This window comes from Balaenoptera physalus (genome assembly GCF_965194825.1).
Source record: "Balaenoptera physalus genome assembly, chromosome: 1".
NCBI lineage: Eukaryota > Metazoa > Chordata > Mammalia > Artiodactyla > Balaenopteridae > Balaenoptera > Balaenoptera physalus.
Genome location: NC_138882.1, coordinates 48,939,391 through 48,962,185, shown reverse-complemented (window position 1 = coordinate 48,962,185; position 22,795 = coordinate 48,939,391).

Below are 22,795 nucleotides of genomic sequence, written 5' to 3'. Positions count from 1 at the left end.
TATTCTATGAGGTAGACTTATAGATGATAACCTAAAACTCAAAAGTCTTAACAAAGTGGCTTAATGGAGGTAGACATTTAGCCATGTCACATAATGCTATAGCTGCGAGTCAAAGGGAATGGAATTCTGTGCGAGTAGAGTTAAAGTATTGGGGACTTGCAAAAGAATGTCTTTATGCCACCCGTTCTGCTTTTCTCCCTGCTGTCCCCAGGATGTGGAGAATCTAAGCTTCTCTACTTGCAGTCACGGCTAAAATATTTATGCTTAGAACAGAGTGAGGCTGGGACAAGGATTCTAGAGAGCCATTATCCTTCTAGTTTCCCCCTTGCTTCTAGTTCCTAGGAAAACAAGATGTAACCCTTTTCCTTTGGTTCTGGCGCTATTCTTCCTTGTTTATTTTCTTGTTCAAAAGTTAAGGTGTAGCAGGGGTAAATTGTTGTCTGGCTGTTAAGAGCCTCTACTCTCTGGTTTTGGGAACTTGTGAGCATTCTGATGATTGCAAAGGAGGGAGGTACTTCCCAGTGTTATTTACAGGGGGCTCAGCAGTGTCTCAGAATGCAGGCTGGCATGCATGTGCTGAACGCCCAGTGTGTGAGCAGCGGGCAGCTCTCCATGGGAGGCTTACACCTTGCACCAGTGGGATGATCAGGTAATGATGCTGTCCACAGGACAGGAGCCATGGTCCCCGGGGTGGAAATAAAATATTCCCCAGACATTAGTTCAGCTTCTGTGCTTCTCCTTGCTCCTGGTGACTGTGGAGCTCTGCACTTTCCGCTGGAGGTTCTACTCTGTTCCTGGTTGTCACCTCTGGGTCCCATCCCCTTGTTTCTTACCCACAACCTTAGGTATCTTTTCAGGCCTTGCCCAGCCTTGCAGCTCCTCCTTCCTGTGGCCTCATTCAAACTCCTCTAGTGCCTTGAGTTTGGGGTGGCAGGGAGTCTGGTTTTCCTCTATATTCGTTCCTAGTGATTTGACAAAACTCTGTTTTCTACTTCATCCAGGCCTCCTTTTCTTCATATTAAAAGCATATTTTCAATTTTTTTTAACCTAAAAATTGAATTTTTTTTTTTTTTTTTTTGGTATTACAATCTGACCTCATCTTGAGGCAATGTCTTTCACTATAGGGAGAAAAGTTATATACAAGGGCAGAAAAGAAAAGACAAAATATTACTATTTTAAGGTATTTTCTCTCTACAAATGTAAAAGTTGAAGAGATACCTAAGCCACTTTTTGACAGATCTGTCTTGCTTTTGAGTACTTTTGAGATCAGATACTGATGAGCTCATCTCGTGTAGTAAATTAATGCCTCAAAATATTATTATGTCTCACAATGTGTACCTTTGAGGTAAAATAATAAATAGTAGCAGGGACCTTCAAAGCCACAAAGGATTATTACTGAGGCCTGATATCATGGTGGAATGGGCAGGGCTGCTGTTTGGGTGATAAGGAACTTTCTGCATTCCTCATATCACAGTAGTATGAGCACTCTGACAGTAATCCTAATGACGCTGGAATGTAAAATCAACTGAAGAGAAATCTGGGAAAAAAAGAAAACTAAAAAACCCAAACAGAATTCTGGAGACAAAGGTGTAATCTTTACCACCATCCACCAGAGGGCACCATCTTTGCATGAGCTAGGAAAGGGCCCTTGCTCTCCATTTGTGCTGAGGTATCAATTTTAAAAGAAATGAGGGAAGGATGAAGAGGAAGGTAGAAAAATACATAAGCAAGTGTTTTCCAAGCATCTAGTAAGCATAATGAAGGTCTGTTTGTTTCCTATTAAACTTAGATGTGTGGACATGAATAAGCATAAAATGCAGCTAATAGATATAGAGTATATATGTATAGATCTTATCTATACATAGATATATAGAGTATATATGTATGTATCTTTATCTATATATCTATATCTATATATCCGTATATAGATATAGATATATAGATAAAGATAGCTGTATATACATAAATATATAGATATATATGTTTGTGTGTCTCAAAAACACAGCAGTGTCAAAACACTTGAGCTAAAATGGCTGTTTTTTAGCAACTCTATAAAAGTCATCAAAATGCTCATTTAGCTCATCACATAGGCATACAATGAATAGTTGGTGAATGAGTAAATAAAGCATCTAGTACAGGTGTAACATGGATGAAATGTCAATTTAATTCTGATTTGGGTTTTGAGGGATATGCAGGAGTTTGTTAGAGGAGTTCAGGGCACGCACTCTGAGGTCATACGTTCCTGTACTCATAAGCCCAGCAGTGCAGTTCCAGTGATGGGATTTCATGGCCCGATGGTACCAGAGAAAACTCTTGAGTTCCTGCCCCCTAGGAAGGGTGGCTAAGGAAGAGCCACACAAATTGTTTTATGGAAAGCTCATTAATTTGCATTTCAGGTGAAAGGTAGAAGATTATTAATGGGCTCTTCCATGGAGCGCGGTGCCAACAACAAAATGCTTGCAACTGCTTGTGTTATAATCAATATTCAATATATTATGGTACACATTTATAAACTAATTGTTAAGCTTTTAAACTTGGCATATAGAATTACTTTTAAATGTAATTTTATTTTAAATTGCTTTCACTCTTTCCTCTTTTTTTCAATAAAATCATACATTTGATAAATCAAATTTTCCTAAACAGATACCACTTCCATATTTTGTTAACTAAAACTCCTTAGGCATTTCATATTATGAGCTGAAAATATGATTTTAAAAAATACTTTACATACCTAACAAGGCAGATTTACAAACCTAACAAACAAGTTTCTCCTAAGAACTTAAAAAGGCTCTTGTAAATTTAATGTCAGATTTTTAAATGCAAAACAAAATTTAAGCATTTTATTGTACAAAAAACAACATACACAAAATAGCACACATTTTTTTAAAAGTACAATATATTTGCATGTGTGTCTTGATGTTTCATGTGTTCCAAGATGAGTTAGTAGCCTACCATGTTTCTTCAATCATAAATTACCTCATTCATTAATCAGTGTAACACACACACATGCACACATCTTAAGACAATTCAGGGTGAAGCTCTGAATAGTTTAATAATCACATTTTATTCGTTAGATTATCACTTCCTTTGGAAAAGAGAGATCATAACCTGGGCAAAGGAAATTCTTTTAGTTCTCTTCCTAGAAGAGTGGTCTATACAGCACTGATATATACCCACATTGCTTAAGACACTATGCTTTTATTTCTATTTTTATGTTTTTAACATCTTTATTGGAGTATAATTGCTTTACAATGGTGTGTTAGTTTCTGCTTCATAACAAAGTGAATCAGTTATACATATACATATATCCCCATACCTCCTCCCTCTTGCATCTCCCTCCCACCCTCCCTATCCCACCCCTCTTGGTGGTCACAAAGCACTGAGCTGATCTCCCTGTGCTATGTGGCTGCTTCCCACTAACTAGCTATTTTACATTTGGTAGTGTATATATGTCCATGCCATTCTCTTACTTCATCCCAGCTTACCCTTCCCGCTCCCCGTGTCCTCAAGTCCATTCTCTACATCTGCATCTTTATTCCTGTCCTGCCCCTAGGTTCTTCAGATCCTTTTTTTTTTTAGATTCCATATATATGTGTTAACATATGGTATTTGCTTTTCTCTTCCTGACTTACTTCACTCTGTATGACAGACTCTAACTCCATCCACCTCACTACAAATAACTCCATTTTGTTTCTTTTTATGGCTGAGTAATATTCCATTGTATATATGTGCCACATCTTCTTTATCCATTCATCTGTCGAAGGGCACTTAGGTTGCTTCCATGCCCTGGCTATTGAAAATAGAGCTGCAATGAACATTGTGCTACCTGAATCTTTTTGAATTATGGTTTTCTCAGGGTATATGCCCAGTAGTGGGATTGCTGGGTCATATGGTAGTTCTATTTTTAGTTTTTTAAGGGACCTCCATACTGTTCTCCATAGTGGCTGTATCAATTTACATTCCCACCAAGAGTGCAAGAGGGTTCCCTTTTCTCCACACCCTCTCCAGCATTTATTGTTTGTAGATTTTTTATTGATGGCCATTCTGACAGGTGTGAGGTGATACCTCATTGTAGTTTTGATTTGCATTTCTCTAATGATTAGTGATGTTGAGCATCCTTTCATGTGTTTGTTGGCAATCTGTATATCTTCTTTGGAGAAGTGTCTATTTAGGTCTTCTGCACATTTTTGGATTGGGTTGTTTGTTTTTTTGATATTGAGCTGCATGAGCAGCTTGTAAATTTTGGAGATTAATCCTTTGTCAGTTGCTTCATTTGCAAGTATTTTCTCCCACTCTGAGGGTTGTCTTTTGGTCTTGTTTATGGTTTCCTTTGCTGTGCATAAGCTTTTAAGTTTCATTAGGTCCCATTTGTTTATTTTTGTTTGTATTTCCACCTAACCTTACAGCTAAAGCAATTAGAGAAAGAAGAACAAAAAAAACCCCAGGGTTAGCAGAAGGAAAGAGATCATAAAGATCAGATCAGAAATAAATGAAAAAGAAATGAAAGAAACAACACCAAAGATTAATGAAACTAAAAGCTGGTACTTTGAGAAGATAAACAAAATTGATAAACCATTAGCCAGACTCATCAAGAAAAAAAGGGAGAAGACTCAAATCAATAGAATTAGAAATGAAAAAGGAGAAGTAACAACTGACACTGCAGAAATACAAAGGATCATGAGCGATTACTACAAGCAACTATGTTGCAATAAAATGGGCAAACTGGAAGAAATGGACAAATTCTTAGAAAAGCACAACCTTCCGAGACTGAACCAGGAAGAAATAGAAAATATAAACAGACCAATCACAAGCACTGAAATTGAGACTGTGGTTAAAAATCTTCCAACAAACAAAAGCCCAGGACCAGATGGCTTCACAAGCAAATTCTATCAAGCATTTAGAGCAGAGCTAACACCTATCCTTCTCAAACTCTTCCAAAATATAGCAGAGGGAGGAACACTCCCAAACTCACTCTATGAGGCCACCATCACCCTGATACCAAAACCAGACAAGGATGTCACAAAGAAAGAAAACTACAGGCCAATATCACTGATGAACATAGATGCAAAAATGCTCAGCAGGGGCTCCCCTGGTGGCGCAGTGGTTGAGAGTCTGCCTGCCAATGCAGGGGACACGGGTTCGAGCCCTGGTCTGGGAAGATCCCACATGCCGCGGAGCAACTGGGCCCGTGAGCCACAATTACTGAGCCTGCACGTCTGGAGCCTGTGCTCCGCAACAAGAGGCTGCGATAGTGAGAAGCCCGCGCACCGCGATGAAGAGTGGCCCCCGCTTGCCGCAACTAGAGAAAGCCCTCGCACAGAAACGAAGACCCAACACAGCCATAAAAAAAAAAAAAAATCAATTAATTAATTAATTAATTTAAAAAAAATGCTCTGCAAAATACTAGCAAACAGAATCCAAGAGCACATTAAAAGGATCATACACCATGATCAAGTGGGGTTTATCCCAGGAATGGAAGGATTCTTCAATATATGCAAATCAATGTGACAAACCATATTAACAAATTGAAGGAGAAAAACCATATGATCATCTCAATAGGTGCAGAAAAAGCTTTCGACAAAGTTCAACACCCATTTATGATAAGACACTATGCTTTTAGACTTGTCTTCAATGAAGTTATGTGAAGCCACCCTCTACTTCTAATCACTGCCCCACTATCTTCCCTGCAGCTCAAAGAGGCTGATTACTGGAGCTATTAGCAACCAAATGGAGTGTTGTCACCCCAATAATAGCAAGGACTAAAAGCCAACAATGCTGGATAGAGGCTTGAATTACATGATGGTTAGATCCCTGATCCTTTCAAGACCTTCTAGTTCCCAAAGTGAAAGGGTACCGGATGTCTCCCATACTTGTGTGATGATAAGAATCACCTGGGGTGCTTGCTAAACACATCCATTGGGCTTCCCTTGTAGTGCAGTTGTTAAGAATTCGCCTGCCAGTGCAGGAGACACAGGTTCAAGCCCTGGTCCGGGAAGATCCCACATACCACGGAACAACTAAGCCCGTGAGCCACAACCACTGAGCCTGTGCTCTAGAGCCTGCGAGCTACAACTACTGAGCCCGCATGTCTAGAGCCCATGCTCTGCAACAAGAGAAGCCACAGCAATGAGAAGCCTGTGCACCGCAAGGAGGAGTAGCCCCCGCTTGCCACAAAAAGAGAAAGCCCGCGCGAAGCAACAAAGACACAACACGGCCAAAAATAAATAAATAAATAATAAAACAAAACAAAACAAACAAACACATACATTACCATGTCCATGCTCTGACAACTCTAGCTTAGAAGAGCCTGGGTGAGGCTCAAGGGTATTGTATATTTTACAAGTGCCCCAGATGATTATTATTATCAGGCATATATAAACTATATTGTTTTTTTAAAACTTATACCTAAGTTCACGTCTCAGCTCTACCACTTACCAGTTGTGTGTTGGAGCAGATCCAGTGTGCAATGATTTCCCAAAGCTCTGGGCATCTCCGTTACTCCAGTACACACTTACCTTGGAAATGGCAGCAGATCTCTTTGGCAAAAGTTAGGAAGAGACTCCCAGGAAATACTTGCAAAAATATCCCAAGGTTCTTCCTAAGGGGCAAAATGCTTTCTTTTCATTTAAGAGCTTCTAGGTCCGACTCAGGACTGAAAATTGGATGAGGGGCCTGGAATGCTACATGACGGCTCATTTTTGGTTCGTATTCATATTAATTCATTCACTCAAATATTTATTGAGCACTTCCACGTGACAGAAACTTCTCTAGATGTTTGGGATGCATCATTTTAAAAAAGAGTACAAAATTCCTGCCACCATGTAGCTTATGTTCTCAAGTAGAATCTTAGTGAGTCTGCCACACATTGTTTCCAAAGGACCCTATGATCAATAGCCACCACAAAGAATCTGTGGGTTGGATCATTCTGATATCCATACACCATCGCTGCTATTATATCCACATATACTTTGGTAGTTAACACCACCTCCCATTGCAATCAAAGGCAATTTTCAACTACAGCGTCTTCTTTCAGCCTTTGTGGACATCTCCACTGGACCACTACTGCTGGCACCATCACCAATGAGCCTTTGCTGTAATAAGCACCACCATGCATAATCTCCCATTGCCCCTGAGCTTTTTTCTTTTACTTTTTAAAATTATTATAATTATTATTGTTTATTGGAGTATAACTGCTTTGAGTCACCCCTTCAAGATGAAGAGTTCTGGATGGAGGATCTGACTGCTGAGTCTAGGACAGGTGCCCGTGTCCTTGCGGCCAGGACAGGAGAGGGATTGTCTGGCCCCTCTGGGGGCCTCCCTCCAAGACTCACACAATTTTTCACCCCAAATAAGAAGGATGGTCAGAGACTGAGTGACCAAAACAAAGCTACACAAAACGCTAATAAATGCACTTGCTCCTGACCCACTCGGTGTTCAGGATCCTCTTTGGGCTGATTTACAGGTATCCTAGGACAGTGTAAGGAGGGATCTAAATGTGGCCAATCAGACCCAAACCCAGGACTACCCAAAATCATTTGCCTCTCCTTCAAGTGAACAAGAACTTAGTCTTCAAACCCATTTGAAGGCAATAAAAAATGAGTAACAAAAGTTAATTTCCACATTAAAATCTTCTGAACACTTGTCTTACAACAAGCTGTTCTCTGTGAGTAAACTCATGCTGAGTTCCAAATTTCCAACTTGCAACAAATGTTTTAGACCTTGCTAGAAATTACTTCTGCCTCCTTTCTCATCGGTTATTATTGTTCTTCATCTCTAATAAGACTCTTTCTATGTGGATAAAAAGTGTTCTGCTCTTTTCTTTGAGCTGCTCATGACCCCAGAAGTAGGCCTGGCCTGGTTTACAATAGAAAATCATTATACCATCCTGAGAAAAATTAAAATGAAAGAATTATAACTTCTTTCCCATATTTCCTCTTGCTTGCCTCTATTTTTCTGGAGTGATTGGTCTAGATGAATGAGGGATTGATCAGGATTAGAACATTTCTGGTCAAAACTGGTCACAGAAAATCTGCAGTTCTTTTGTGTGCTATGATTTGATGAAAATATTAAATTACTTTTTCTCAGTTTTATGGTAAAATTCTTAGATATGTGGGGTACCTTTTTCTAAGTAGCTCCTTTCCATATAGATATTGTTTATGTCTTCCTTTATAACATTTGTGGGAAAGAAAGTCTAATTAAACATATAAGGATACACACAAGAAGTGGCAGGAGAAATTATACAGAAAAATACATCATCGTGAGAAAGTCCAAGAGAGTTATTTCTAAGCCCATTAAAATATGTTTTTCATGTGAAAGGGAGGTTTGATTTACTGGCACATTTGAAATGGCATGGGCTCTTGAATCAAATAGGCAGAGTTCAATCTCAGTGTTGCACTTATTAGCTTTCATTGAAAAGGAGGTGATGATAATCCCTATTTTGCATGGCTGAGAATTGAATGAGAATCAAGTATAAACACCTAGTCTAATTCTTCCTCATGCAAGGCATTCAGCTAATGTTTATTCGATCTTTTTTCAAAGCCAATGGATAGTAACCCACAGCCAACCAGAGGAAACTATCTAGGAAGGAAGAGAAGGGGTGGAAAACAGCATGGATATTAGGTTGAATTTTCCAGCTTCTCTGAGAGACAAGTCAAGTCATTAAACATTCACTGTGTACCTGTTAAATTTCTAGAAGGATATTGGATCCAAAAGACACGTGAGAAATGAGTGAACAGATTCCTACTCCCTCGAAGCATAAAATCAAGTTAAAAAGACAGAACTTAAACTCAGGATCTAGAATTAGACAACAATTATAAAGAAACTGTTGAACCACACCAAATAGTATGGACTAAAGCCCTAAGTATGGGAAGAGTCTGTGTGGTTAAGAGAATCCAGAAGATCAGGTAACATAAAGACTTATTTTCAGATTGAGGTCTCTACCAGAGGTATAGAATCTGGAACCCCTAGGAGAAGGTGTCATTGTGCATTCATAAGGAGCAGGGTTCTGTTGACTGGGGTCTAATTCTGCTCCTAATCAATCACAGTGGCAGGAAGAGCAAAGCAACATGAGCAATGCTGGTGAGTCTCTGAGAGGGATGTCTCTGCGGCTTGGAGCCCCCCAAATAAGGCAAACCACTCACCTTCGTGGTCGTTAACAGGAATGAGTCATTCAGGGACACCACATGTAGATTTTATGTTATTCATGTCCATTGTTTTTCTTCTCTCTTCTCCCCTTCACCCACTTTATGCCACCACATCTTTTAGGATCAGAAAGGGTCCCATTCATAAGACAGCTAAGGCAACAAGGCGGGATAACTAAGAGGGAAGAAATAAAATGCATATTGGGCCATTGTATATCATACCTCCTCCAGGGAGAAGGCTGGCATGAGGTTTGGGGTTATCCAACAATTTCTCTGTTACCACATCAGTATCACTATTGTGTGGAACGAATGTTGAAAGCCTGCTCAGATTATTATGTGGTTTGAAGGCAAAACAGGTGAGAATGGAAAAACAAGAATGGAGAAATAGGACAGGGAAGTGGAGGATATGGAGAGCCTTGTTCCTATATCCATGAAGACTGTATTGTTAATGCCAAACACTGTCACAGTCAAGCCCCTTGTCACCAAGAGTATGTGTGACTATAGAAAACAATCGATTGAGAAATTTATCCAAAACCTTGCTTTCCTGCACTCAGATCGTCTCAATAATCTTATGCAGCAAATCCATGCCAGGATTTATGAATAACAACAAATGAACAAAAGTCCAAATGATTGAAGATCTTTTCTTGAAAGAACAATTCATTCAAAATTTACAGAACTTAGACACTGTGCAAACACTCTTAGTGTCTAGAGGAAGAAAGATGAAAAGACAAAAGTCCTTCCTCTCATGGAGCTCAGTCTGTTGAGGAAGACAGATGCATCAATGAGTGAAAACAGTGACTTGTTAATTGTTGTGATGGAAGTTGAACATGACCATGTGAGGTGGGGAGGAGCAGTGATCAATTTTACTATTGTGTAGATTCTACCATTCTTGGCTCACCAGGGAGATTAATATAAACCAGTTCTTGACAGATAACTAATAATTTGCAAAGCAGACCAGAGCTGAGAGAACATTTCAGGGGATGGGAATGTGGGAACAAAGATACGGAGGTTGGATGTGAGAATGCATGGCATGTGCAGGAAAGAACAATGTCTTGGACGGTCGACAGGAGGCAGCATGTTGTGGAGTGATGGCAGGTCGGAAAGAACCCAAAAGCTTGATTGGGTGAAGCCTCACATACTGTACTAAGAAATTTAGCCTTTACCTTGTAGGACATAAGAGTCTCTGAAGGGTTTTGACAACAATATGGTGGCAGTGACTAGAAACAGGGAGAACATTTGAAGAAAGAGATGCAATAGTCTAGATGAGAGATGATACGGGCCTAAAATAAGAGAATGACTATATGGATGGAGATGCGAGAGTAGATTCCATAGATATGTAAAAGGAGAAACCACCTGCCCCTCCATTGCAAAGGGAGAGAGAGAGAGAGAAAAACAGAGCAAGAGGAATCAAAGAAGATTTTCAAGTTTCTGGTTTAGACAATGGGATGGTGGTTCCAGTAACTGAGACTGGGAAAACAGGAAAAGGAGCAGGTTGGGAAGGAAAATGATCAGTTCAGCTTTGAAAACATTGAGATGAAAGTGGTTGATGGGTGTTCATGTGGAAATGTCCCATAGCTCACTGGATATTTAAAACTAGAGCCAAAGAATGAAGTCTGGACTGAGAACATAGATTTTGAAATTATCCATGTGGAATAGATTAATTAAATCAGGGAATTCTCGGGGAGGAGCTTCAAGATGGCGGAAGAGTAAGACGCGGAGATCAGCTTCCGCCCCACAAATACATCAGAAATACATCTACATGTGGAACAGCTCCTACAGAACACCGACTGAACGCTGGCAGAAGACCTCAGACCTCCCAAAAGGCAAGAAACTCCCCACGTACTTGGGTAGGGCAAAAGAAAAAAGGAAAAACAGAGACAAAAGAATAGGGACGGGACCTGCACCAGTGGGAGGGAGCTGTGAAGGAGGAAAGGTGTCCACGCACTAGGAAACCCCTTCGCGGGCGGAGACTGCGGGTGGCAGAGGGGGGAGCTTCGGAGCCACGGAGGAGAGCGCAGCCACAGGGGTGTGGAGGGCAAAGCGGAGAGGTTCCCACACAGAGGCTCGGCGCCGAGCAGCACTCACCAGTCCGAGAGGCTTGTCTGCTCACCCGCCGGGGCGGGTGGGGCTGGGAGCTGAGCCTCGGGCTTCGCTCGGATTGCAGGGAGAGGACTGGGGTTGGCGGCGTGAACACAGCCTGAAGGGGGCTAGTGCACCACAGCTAGCCGGGAGGGAGTCCGGGAAAAGGTCTGGAGCTGCCGAAGAGGCAAGAGACTTTTTCTTGCCTCTTTGTTTCCTGGTGCGTGAGGAGAGGGGATTCAGAGCGCCGCTTAAAGGAGCTCCAGAGACGGGCGCGAGCCAGGGCGATCAGCGCGGACCACAGAGACGGGCATGAGACGCTAAGGCTGCTGCTGCCGCCACCAAGAAGCCTGTGAGCAAGCACAGGTCACTATCCACACCTCCCTCCCGGGGGCCTGTGCAGCCCGCCACTGCCAGGGTCCCGTGATCCAGGGACAACTTCCCCGGGAGAACGCACGGCGCCTCAGGCTGCTGCAACGTCACGCCGGCCTCTGACGCCGCAGGCTCGCCCCGCCTCCTCTGTACCCCTCCCCCCCCCGCCCCCGCCTGAGTGAGCCAGAGCCCCCGAAGCACCTGCTCCTTTAACCCCGTCCTGTCTGGGCGGGAACAGACACCCTCAGGCAACCTACATGCAGAGGCGGGGCTAAATCCAAAGCTGAACCCCAGGAGCTGTGCGAACAAAGAAGAGAAAGGGAAATTTCTCCCAGCAGCCTCAGAAGCAGCGGATTAAAGCTCCACAAACAACTTGATGTACCCTGCATCTGTGGAATACCTGAATAGACAACAAATGATCCCACATTGAGGAGGTGGACTTTGGGAGCAAGATACATTATTTTTTCCCCTTTTCCTCTTTCTGTGAGTGTGTATGTGTATGCTTCTGTGTGTGATTTTGTCTGTATAGATTTGCTTTTACCATTTGTCCTAGGATTCTGTCTGTCCGTTTTTGCTGTAGTTGTTGTTTTTATTACTTTTCCAAAAATTTTTCTTAATAATTTTATTTTTATTTTTTATTTTAATTATTTTATTTTATTTTACTTTATTTTATTTTATCTTCTTCTTTCTTTCTTTTCTTTCTCCCTTTTATTCTGAGCCGTGTGGATGACAGGCTCTTGGTGCTCCAGCCAGGCATCAGGGCTGTGCCTCTGAGGTGGGAGAGCCAAGTTCAGGACACTGGTCCACAAGAGACCTCCCAGCTCCACGTAATATCAAATGGCGAAAATCTCCCAGAGATCTCCATCTCAATGACAAGATACAGCTCCACTCAAAGACCAGCAAGCTACAGTGCTGGACACCCTATGCCAAACAACCAGCAAGACAGGAACACAACCCCATCCATTAGCACAGAGGCTGCCTAAAATCATAATAAGGCCACAGACACCCCAAAATACACCACCAGACGTGGACCTGCCCACCAGAAAGACAAGATCCAGCCTCATCCACCAGAACACAGACACTAGTCTCCTCCACCAGGAAGCTTACACAACCCACTGAACCAACCTTAGCCACTGGGGTCAGACACAAAAAACAACGGGAACTACGAACCTGCAGCCTGCGAAAAGGAGACCCCAAACACAGTAAGTTAAGCAAAATGAGAAGACAGAGAAACACAGCAGATGAAGGAGCAAGGTAAAAACCTACCAGACCTAACAAATGAAGAGGAAATAGGCAGTCTACCTGAAAAAGAATTCAGAATAATGATAGTAAAGATGATCCAAAATCTTGGAAATAGAACAGAGAAAATACAAGAAACGTTTAACAAGGACCTAGAAGGACTAAAGAGCAAACAAACAGTGATGAACACCACAATAAATGAAATTAAAAATTTTCTAGAAGGGATCAATAGCAGAATAACTGAGGGAGAAGAACGGATAAGTGACCTGGAAGATAAAATAATGGAAATAACTACGGCAGAGCAGAATAAAGAAAAAAGAATGAAAAGAATTAAGGACAGCCTCAGAGACCTCTGGGACAACATTAAACACACCACCATTCGAATTATAGGGGTCCCAGAAGAAAAAGAGAAAAAGAAAGGGATGGAGAAAATATTTGAAGACATTATAGTTGAAAATTTCACTAATATGGGAAAGGAAATAGTGAATCAGGTCCAGGGAGCACAGAGAGTCCCATACAGGGTAAATCCAAGGAGAAACATGCCAAGACACATATAAATCAAACAATGAAAAATTAAATACAAAGAAAAAATATTAAAATCAGCAAGGGAATAACAACAAATAACACACAAGGGAATCCCCATAAGGTTAACAGCTAATCTTTCAGCAGAAATTCTGCAAGCCAGAAGGGAGTGGCAGGACATATTTAAAGTGATGAAGGGGAAAAACCTACAACAAAGATTACTCTACCCAGCAAGGATCTCATTCAGATTTGATGGAAATTAAAACCTTTACAGACAAGCAAAAGCTAAGAGAATTCAGCACCACCAAACCAGCTTTACAACAAACGTTAAAGGAACTTCTCTAGTCAGGAACACAAGAAAAAGAAAAGACCTACAATAACGAACCCAAAACAATTAAGAAAATGGTAATAGGAACATACATATTGATAATTACCTTAAATGTAAATGGATTAAATGCTCCCACCAAAAGACACAGACTGGCTGAATGGATACAAAAACAAGACTTGCATATATGCTGTCTACAAGAGACCCACTTCAGACCTAGGGACACATACAGACTGAAAGTGAGGGGATGGAAAAAGATATTCCATGCAAATGGAAATCAAAAGAAAGCTGGAGTAGCAATTCTCATATCAGAAAAAATAGACTTTAAAACAAAGACTATTACAAGAGACAAAGAAGGACACTACATAATGATCAAGGGATCAATCCAAGAAGAAGATATAACAATTGTAAATCTTTATGCACCCAACATAGGAGCACCCAAATACATAAGGGAAATACTAACAGCCATAAAAGGGGAAATCAACAGTAACACAATCATAGTAGGGGACTTTTAACACCCCACTTTCACCAATGGACAGATCATCCAAAATGAAAATAAATAAGGAAACACAAGCTTTAAATGATACATTAAACAAGATGGACTTAATTGATATTCATAGGACACTCCATCCAAAAACAACAGAATACACATTCTTCTCAAGCACTCATGGAACATTCTCCAGGATAGATCATATCTTGGGTCACAAATCAAGCCTTGGTAAATTTAAGAAAATTGAAATCGTATCAAGTATCTTTTCCGACCACAATGCTATGAGACTAGATATCAATTACAGAAAAAAATCTGTAAAAAGTACAAACACATGGAAGCTAAGCAATACACTACTTAATAACCAAGAGATCACTGAAGAAATCAAAGAGGAAATCAAAAAATACCTAGAAACAAATGACAATGAAAACACAACGACCCATAACCTATGGGATGCAGCAAAAGCAGTTCTAAGAGGGAAGTTTATAGCAATACAATCCTACCTTAAGAAACAAGAAACACCTCAAATAACCTAACCTTACACCTAAAGCAATTAGAGAAAGAAGAACAAAAAAACCCCCAAAGATAGCAGAAGGAAAGAAATCATAAAGATCAGATCAGAAATAAATGAAAAAGAAATGAAGGAAACGATAGCAAAGATCAATAAAACTAAAAGCTACTTCTTTAAGAAGATGAACAAAATTGATAAACCATTAGCCAGACTCATCAAGAAAGAAAGGGAGAAGACTCAAATCAATAGAATTAGAAATGAAAAAGGAGAAGTAACAACAGACACTGCAGAAATACAAAGGATCATGAGAGATTACTGCAAGCAAATATATGCCAATAAAATGAACAACCTGGAAGAAATGGACAAATTCTTAGAAATGCACAACCTGCCAAGACTGAACCAGGAAGCAATAGAAAATATGAACAGACCAATCACAAGCACTGAAATTGAAACTGTGACTAAAATTCTTCCAACAAACAAAAGCCCAGGACCAGATGGCTTCACAGGCGAATTCTATCAAACATTTAGAGAAGAGCTAACACCCATCCTTCTCAAACTCTTCCAAAATATAGCAGAGGGAAGAACACTCCCAAACTCACTCTATGAGGCCACCATCACCCTGATACCAAAACCAGACAAAGATGTCACAAAGAAAGAGAACTACAGGCCAATATCGCTGATGAACATAGATGCAAAAATCCTCAGCAAGATACTAGCAAACAGAGTCCAACGGCACTTAAAAAGGATCATACACCATGATCAAGTGGGATTTATCCCAGGAATGCAAGGATTCTTCAATATATGCAAATCAATCAATGTGATACACCATATTAACAAATTGAAGGAGAAAAACCATATGATCAGATGCAGACAAAACTTTCGACAAAATTCAACACCCATTTATGATAAAAACCCTCCAGAAAGTAGGCATAGAGGGAACTTTCCTCAACATAATAAAGGCCATATATGACAAACCAACAGCCAACATCGTCCTCAATGGTGAAAAATTGAAACCATTTCCACTAAGATCAGGAACAAGACAAGGTTGCCTACTCTCACCACTATTATTCAACATAGTTTTGGAGGTTTTAGCCACAGCAATCAGTGAAGAAAAAGAAATAAAAGGGATCCAAATTGGAAAAGAAGAAGTAAAGCTGTCACTGTTTGCAGATGACATGATATTATACATAGAGAATCCTAAAGATGTTATTAGAAAACTACTAGAGCTAATCAATGAATTTGGTAAAGTAGCAGAATACAAAACTAATGCACAGAAATCTCTTATATTCCTATACACTAATGATGAAAAATCTGAAAGTGAAATTAAGAAAACACTCCCATTTACCATTGCAACAAAAAGAATAAAATATCTAGGAATAAACCTACCTAAGGAGACAAAAGACCTGTATGCAGAAAATTATAAGACACTGATGAAAGAAATTAAAGATGATACAAATAGATGGAGAGATATACCATGTTCTTGGATTGGAAGAATCAACATTGTGAAAATGACTACCCAAAGCAATCTACAGATTCAATGCAATCCCTGTCAAACTACCACTGGCATTTTTCACAGAACTAGAACAAGAAATTTCACAATTTGTATGGAAATACAAAAGACCCCAAATAGCCAAAGCAATCTTGAGAAAGAAAAACGGAGCTGGAGGAATCAGGATCCCTGACTTGAGACTATACTACAAAGCTACAATAATCAAGACAGTATGGTACTGGCACAAAAACAGAACTATATATCAATGGAACAGGATAGAAAGCCCAGAGATAAACCCATGCACATATGGTTAACTTATCTTTGATAAAGGAGGCAAGAGTATACAGTGGAGAAAAGACAGCCTGTTCAATAAGTGGTGCTGGGGAAACTGGATAGCTACATGTAAAAGAATGAAATTGGAACACTCCCTAACACCATACACAAAAATAAACTCAAAATGGATTAAAGACCTAAATGTAAGGCCAGACACTATGAAAGTCTTAGAGGAAAACATAGGCAGAACACTCTATGACATAAATCACAGCAAGATCCTTTTTGACCCACCTCCTAGAGAAATGGAAATAAAAACAAAAATAAACAAATGGGACCCAATGAAACTTAAAAGCTTTTGCACAGTAAAGGAAACCATAAACAAGACCAAAATACAACCCTCAGAATGGGAGAAAATATTTGCAAATGAAGCAACTGACAAAGGATTAATCTCCAAAATTTACAAGCAGCTCATGCAGCTCAATATCAAAAAAAGAAACAAACCAATCCAAAAATGTGCAGAAGACCTAAATAGACATTTCTCCAAAGAAGATATAAAGATTGCCAACAAGCACATGAAAGAATGCTCTACATCATTAATCATTAGAGAAATGCAACTCAAAACTACAATGAGATATCATCTCACACCGGTCAGAATGGCCATCATCAAAAAATCTAGACACAATAAATGCTGGAGAGGCTGTAGAGAAAACAGAACCCTCTTGCACCGTTGGTGGGAATGTAAATTGATACAGCCACTATGGAGAACAGTATGGAGGTTCCTTAAAAAACTAAAAATAGAACTGCCTTATGACCCAGCAATCCCACTACTGGGCATATACCCAGAGAAAACCATAATTCAAAAAGACACATGCACCCCAATGTTCATTGCAGCACTATTTACAAAAGCCAGGTCATGAAAGCAACCTAAATGCCCATCAACAGACGAATGGATAAAGAAGTTGTGGTACATATATACAATGGAATACAACTCAGCCATAAAAAGGAACGAAACTGGGTCATTTGTTGAGACGTGGTTGGATCTAGAGACTGTCATACAGAGTGAAGTCAGTCAGAAAGAGAAAAACAAATACCGTATGCTAACACACATATATGGAATCTAAAAAAAAAAAAGAAAAAAATATGGTCATGAAGAACCTAGGGGCAAGACGGGAATAAAGACGCAGACCTACTAGAGAACGGACTTGAGGATATGGGGAAGGGGAAGGGTAAGCTGGGACAAAGTGAGAGAGTGGCATGGACATATATACACTACCAAATGTAAAATAAATAGCTAGTGGGAAGCAGCTGCATAGCACAGGGAGATCAGTTCGATGCTTTGTGACCACCTAGACGGGTGGGATAGGGAGGGTGGGAGAGAGGGAGATGCAAGAGGGAAGAGATATGGGGACATATGTACATGTATAACTGATTCACTTTGTTATAAAGCAGAAACTGACACACCATTGTAAAGCAATTATACTCCAATAAAGATGTTAAAAAAAAGAATCAGGGAATTCTCATAAAAAGATGAGCAGAGGGCTGAGGAGGAAGACAGAAAAAAACACATAAATATTTACAACACTAGGTACCGAAAAAAAAGACATCTATGGAGCAGAGGGCAGGAACTGGCATCAGTTCTGTTATAATAGTGTTTGATTGTCTGGATTTCTATTTCTATTTCTATTATAAGAAGACAGTAACCACCAAAGTGTCATTAGGAAAAGTAATGAAAGGGATTGTTCAGTTTTCTTATGTTATTATAACTTCACCCTAGAGGCGTGACACATACTCTTCTCACCAAACATTTAGCTGGACTGAGAGATAGGACTAGTGTATAATATTTAGGTTTCTCATTTTATAAGTGTTTTGGGTGTTTTAAAATAAATTTATTTATTTATTTTGGGGTGTGTTGGGTCTTTGTTGCTGCATGGGGTTTCTCTAGTTGCGGTGAGCAGGGGCTACTCTTTGTTTCAGTGCGTGGGCTTCTCAATACAGTGGCTTGTCTTTTTGCAGAGCACGGGGTCCAGGCACATGGGCTTCAGTAGTTGTGGCTCACAGGCTCTAGAGCACAGGCTCAGCAGTTGTGGTGCACAGGCTTAGTTGTTCCATGGCATGTGGCATCTTCCCAGACCAGGGCTCAAACCCATGTCCCCTGCATTGACAGGCAGATTCTTAACCACTGTGCACCAGGGAAGCCCTATAAGTCTTTCATTATACACTTTAGGTATGATGGGAAAATGCTGGGCCATTGATAGAACAATTAAATTACTATTGAAGAGTTGACATTATACACTAAAAAGCAGAGACAGTGAATTAGAGTAAACTTAGAGAGACCAGCTAGTCTACCTGTGGTCTCTATGCTTGGCTTTGAGACCGTCAACACTTATTTCCTTAGATTAACTTGGGCAGCACAATGATCAAGCTTGAGAGAAATAATAAATATGTTGCATTTCCAATATATTCAAAAAACCTCTTTTGGGGCTTTAATGTTGGGCCCAAACCTACAAGATGAAATTTGACTTGGTTTCTGAAAAGTGACTGCATAAATTAAAGATGGTGGAGTTAATAGTGTAACGTGAGAAAAGCTAACCCCATTTCCGGCCATGCTAATATAACACAGAACATAGGCAATAGTTGTCTTATGCTCCTCCCTGGGAAGGATGTGGAATGCTTGAGTTGTGGGTGCCCCTACAGCCAAGAAGAGAAACAGACGGAAAGGAGGCCAATTGATGAATCATTGAAGAAATGCTTAGTGACTAGCCAGAGGGGGTGGAGGTAGGCAGAAGGTTGTAATGACTTTATAGATATGGAATCTTTGTCCATTTAAAGAGGACTTAGATGAATTCAGTCAAGCTTCAGAGGGCAGAGTTTCAACAAACGGAAAGAAGGTAAAGGAAGGCAGTTCACGGTAGGAAAGATCTTACGAAACTATTTTCTCTCTTCATAAATGGAAAGGGCAGTCCTGTGAGGTGGGGAGCTCCCCACAGCTGGGAGTGTTTAAGCAGAGCGATGTTGCAGACGAGGGTCCTGGAGAGGGGAGAAATTGAGTTAGATGACCCTAAAAGCCTTCGTCGTGCTGAGATTTACCCTTGTGAAATGATCTATTCCGTTGCTTAATTTTCCCATTCTAAATGCAATCCTGCTTATGAGAGTTTTTTTTTTCTCCCCATATAGAGATAATTGGATCTACAAATCTTATAATTCTGCTAGAGGATGAAGTCTTTGCTGATTTTTTCAACACATTTCTTTCTCTCCCGGTAAGCATTCTCAGACTTAAATCCAAATGTTTCATCAACAGCTGAATAGTGACTCTTACTCAGCTGAGTGCCTTTTTAAAAAAATTTTATTTTGCTTATTTTTTATACAGCAGGTTCTTATTAGTTATCCATTTTATACATATTAGTGTATAAACGTCAATCCCAATCTCCCAATTCATCCCACCACCTCCACCACCCCGCTACCGCTTTCCCCCTTTGGCGTCCATATGTTTGCTCTCTACATCTGTGTCTCTATTTCTGCCCTGTAAACAGGTTCCTCTGTACCATTTTTCTAGATTGCACATATATGCGTTAATATACGATATTTGTTTTTCTCTTTTTGACTTACTTCACTCTGTATGACAGTCTCTAGATCCATCCACATCTCTACAAATGACCAAATTTCGTTCCTTTTTATGACTGAGTAATATTCCATTGTATATATGTACCACTTCTTCTTTATCCATTTGTCTGTCGATGGTCATTTAGGTTGCTTCCATGACCTGACTATTGTAAATAGTGCTGCAATGAACATTGGGGTGCATGTGTCTTTTTGAATTATGGTTTCCTCTGGGTATATGCCCAGTAGTGGGATTGCTGGGTCATATGGTAATTCTATTTTTAGTTTTTTAAGGAATCTCTATACTGTTCCTCATAATGGCTGTATCAGTTTACATTCCCACCAACAGTGCAAGAGGGTTCCCTTTTCTCCACACCCTCTCCAACATTTTTTTTAAATAAACTTCTTACTAAATCAAAACTATTTCAATTTGAGCAAATAAATATGAAGTAGAAAATCCTCTAAAATCTCCAGGCGTTCCCATTACTGATATAATGGAATCCTAAATGCCTAGTCTCCTTGATCACCTTTGCCTGTCCACAATTATCTCTCATCACATCCTTTGCTGGTACCCAGCACTGCAGTGATGGCCGCTCTACCCTTGCAAAGCACACCTGGCATTCTCCCACCTCTATGCTTCTCCTTGTCTGTGTTCTTAGTTTCCATAGTTTCACCCACCAAACTCTTAACCATTTTTCAGATCTCTAGTTAAATCCTGCTCTCCTTAAGGAGCTCCTAGGTCCTCCCAATAGGAACTTATTTCTCCCTGCCTCTGTGCCCCTTGGCACTTTGCAACTCTCTTGTGTTACATGTGTGTATCTCCCCCACTGGACTGTGAAGTTGTGAATTCCTCCAGGACAAGGACCATGGATTATTCACTCTGCTCTACTCCCTTCACCCGGTGTTTGGCAGATACCAATTGCTGAGTTGTTAACTGGAACCAAATCTATATATGTTCTCAATCTATGCAACTAAAACAAACCTCAAACATCAAAATATTCTTAAACCCAAACTTACACTAATCCTGCTTCTTTGTTGGTTTAAATATTTGGTTACATCTGAATGCTGGTGCCTTATAAATATTTGCTCATCTCAGTGCACCCTTTTCCATGGATGCTACCTGTTAAAAGGTGAAATTTCACAAAACCAGGAAAAAACACTATTATTCCACAAACACCTATTGGGTGGCCACTTTGTGCTACACACTGGGCTTAATCCTGGGGACACAGATGTTAATGATACCATCTGTGTCTTCAAGGAATTCCAGTCTAATGTGAGAGACCAATATTTAAGGTGAGTGCACAAAGGGTTGTGGATGACATGATTGAAGTCTCTAGGAGGTAGTGGGGTACATTGGAGGAAGAGGCCACTCCTACCTGGAAGAGTCAGACAGTTGCCAGTGAAGAGGTCACACAAACCAAGCCTGGAAAGAAGACTAGGTATTTGACAATTGGCTGGGGACGAAGATGGGGAGGGAAGGTGGATAAAGAAGCAAGAGGAAAAGACTGGGGGGTTGAGTATCAAGAGAAGCAGAGGCCTTAGGGACAGAACAGAGTAAGTGAAGGCACCATTGAATACAGTCCTATGGCACCTTGGGGGAAACTCTAAGTAACTCAGTAAGGCTGAAGAAAAAGTTGTGAGAAGCAGACATAGCAGGAGATGAGGCGGCACAGCCAGGCCTCTGAGAGCAGGGAGGCCGAGCTTAGGAGTTTGGACATCATTCTGCGGGCGATAGAAAATCATCAGAGGTTTAGGTAAAGGAGTTACATGATCAGACTTTCATCCAGGAAAATTATTTCTGCAGAAGTCTGGCCATGGATAACGCTGTCAGGGGGCCACAGTGGAGGCAGGGAAATTAGTCAGGAGATTGTTTCAAGAGTCTAGGTGAGAGGTGATGAGAGTCTAAAGGCAAAATGATGAAGAGGATGGATAAATAGGAGAGATTTTTCCAAAGCGAAATGCAGGACCTATCACTTTGAATGTCACACAGAGGTGGTGACAAGAAGAGAGGGATCAGGGTAGCAGGCTTGGGAGCCTGGGTGGATGGCGGTGCCAGCGACATGGTAAAAAAGGGAAGGAGGGAAAGGCCTCGAGAGCAGGTGTTTGGGGGTGATCGTCACCCATACTCCAGCATCTGCCACTGTCTTAACGAAAGCTTTCAGAGTAACCTTAAGGCATTTTAGCTAATCCGCTTGTCAACTTAATTATGCAGCCCACAATAATGTCATAGAAATGGCGAATGTAATGTGGGAAGTAGAATCCTGAGAAAGTCCTGGCCATTTAGGTAGCTGTGGTCTGTTTAGGAAGACAGTGGTATTTCATGTTGAATGCTGCTGTCAATTTACAAATTTCTACCATTTAATTTCCATAATCACCCTGTAAGGTCAACGTCACTCCCTCCTTACAGATGGGTCTCAGAAGTTAAATGACTTGTCTAAGATCACTTGGCAAATCTGGGGCAGTCCTAGACTTGACCAGGTCCTGTGGCTCCAGGCCCAGCGTGTTTTCCACATCAGCCTCCTGCCCTGAATGGCACAAATGTCACATGGTGAACATGCTCCCACGCACTACTCCCACAAAATCTCGTGATTTCACAGTCCCACCGCACATCCCATAAAGGTAACTTCACATGCCAGGCAGGGCGTGTCTTGTCCAACACTGAGTGCAGAGCAGGGAGGGGTCACGAAGGATTGAGTCTCCTTCATAGACCGATATTTGTGAAGTGCAGGCAACACCATCACCTTCCATCAATACAGCCAAG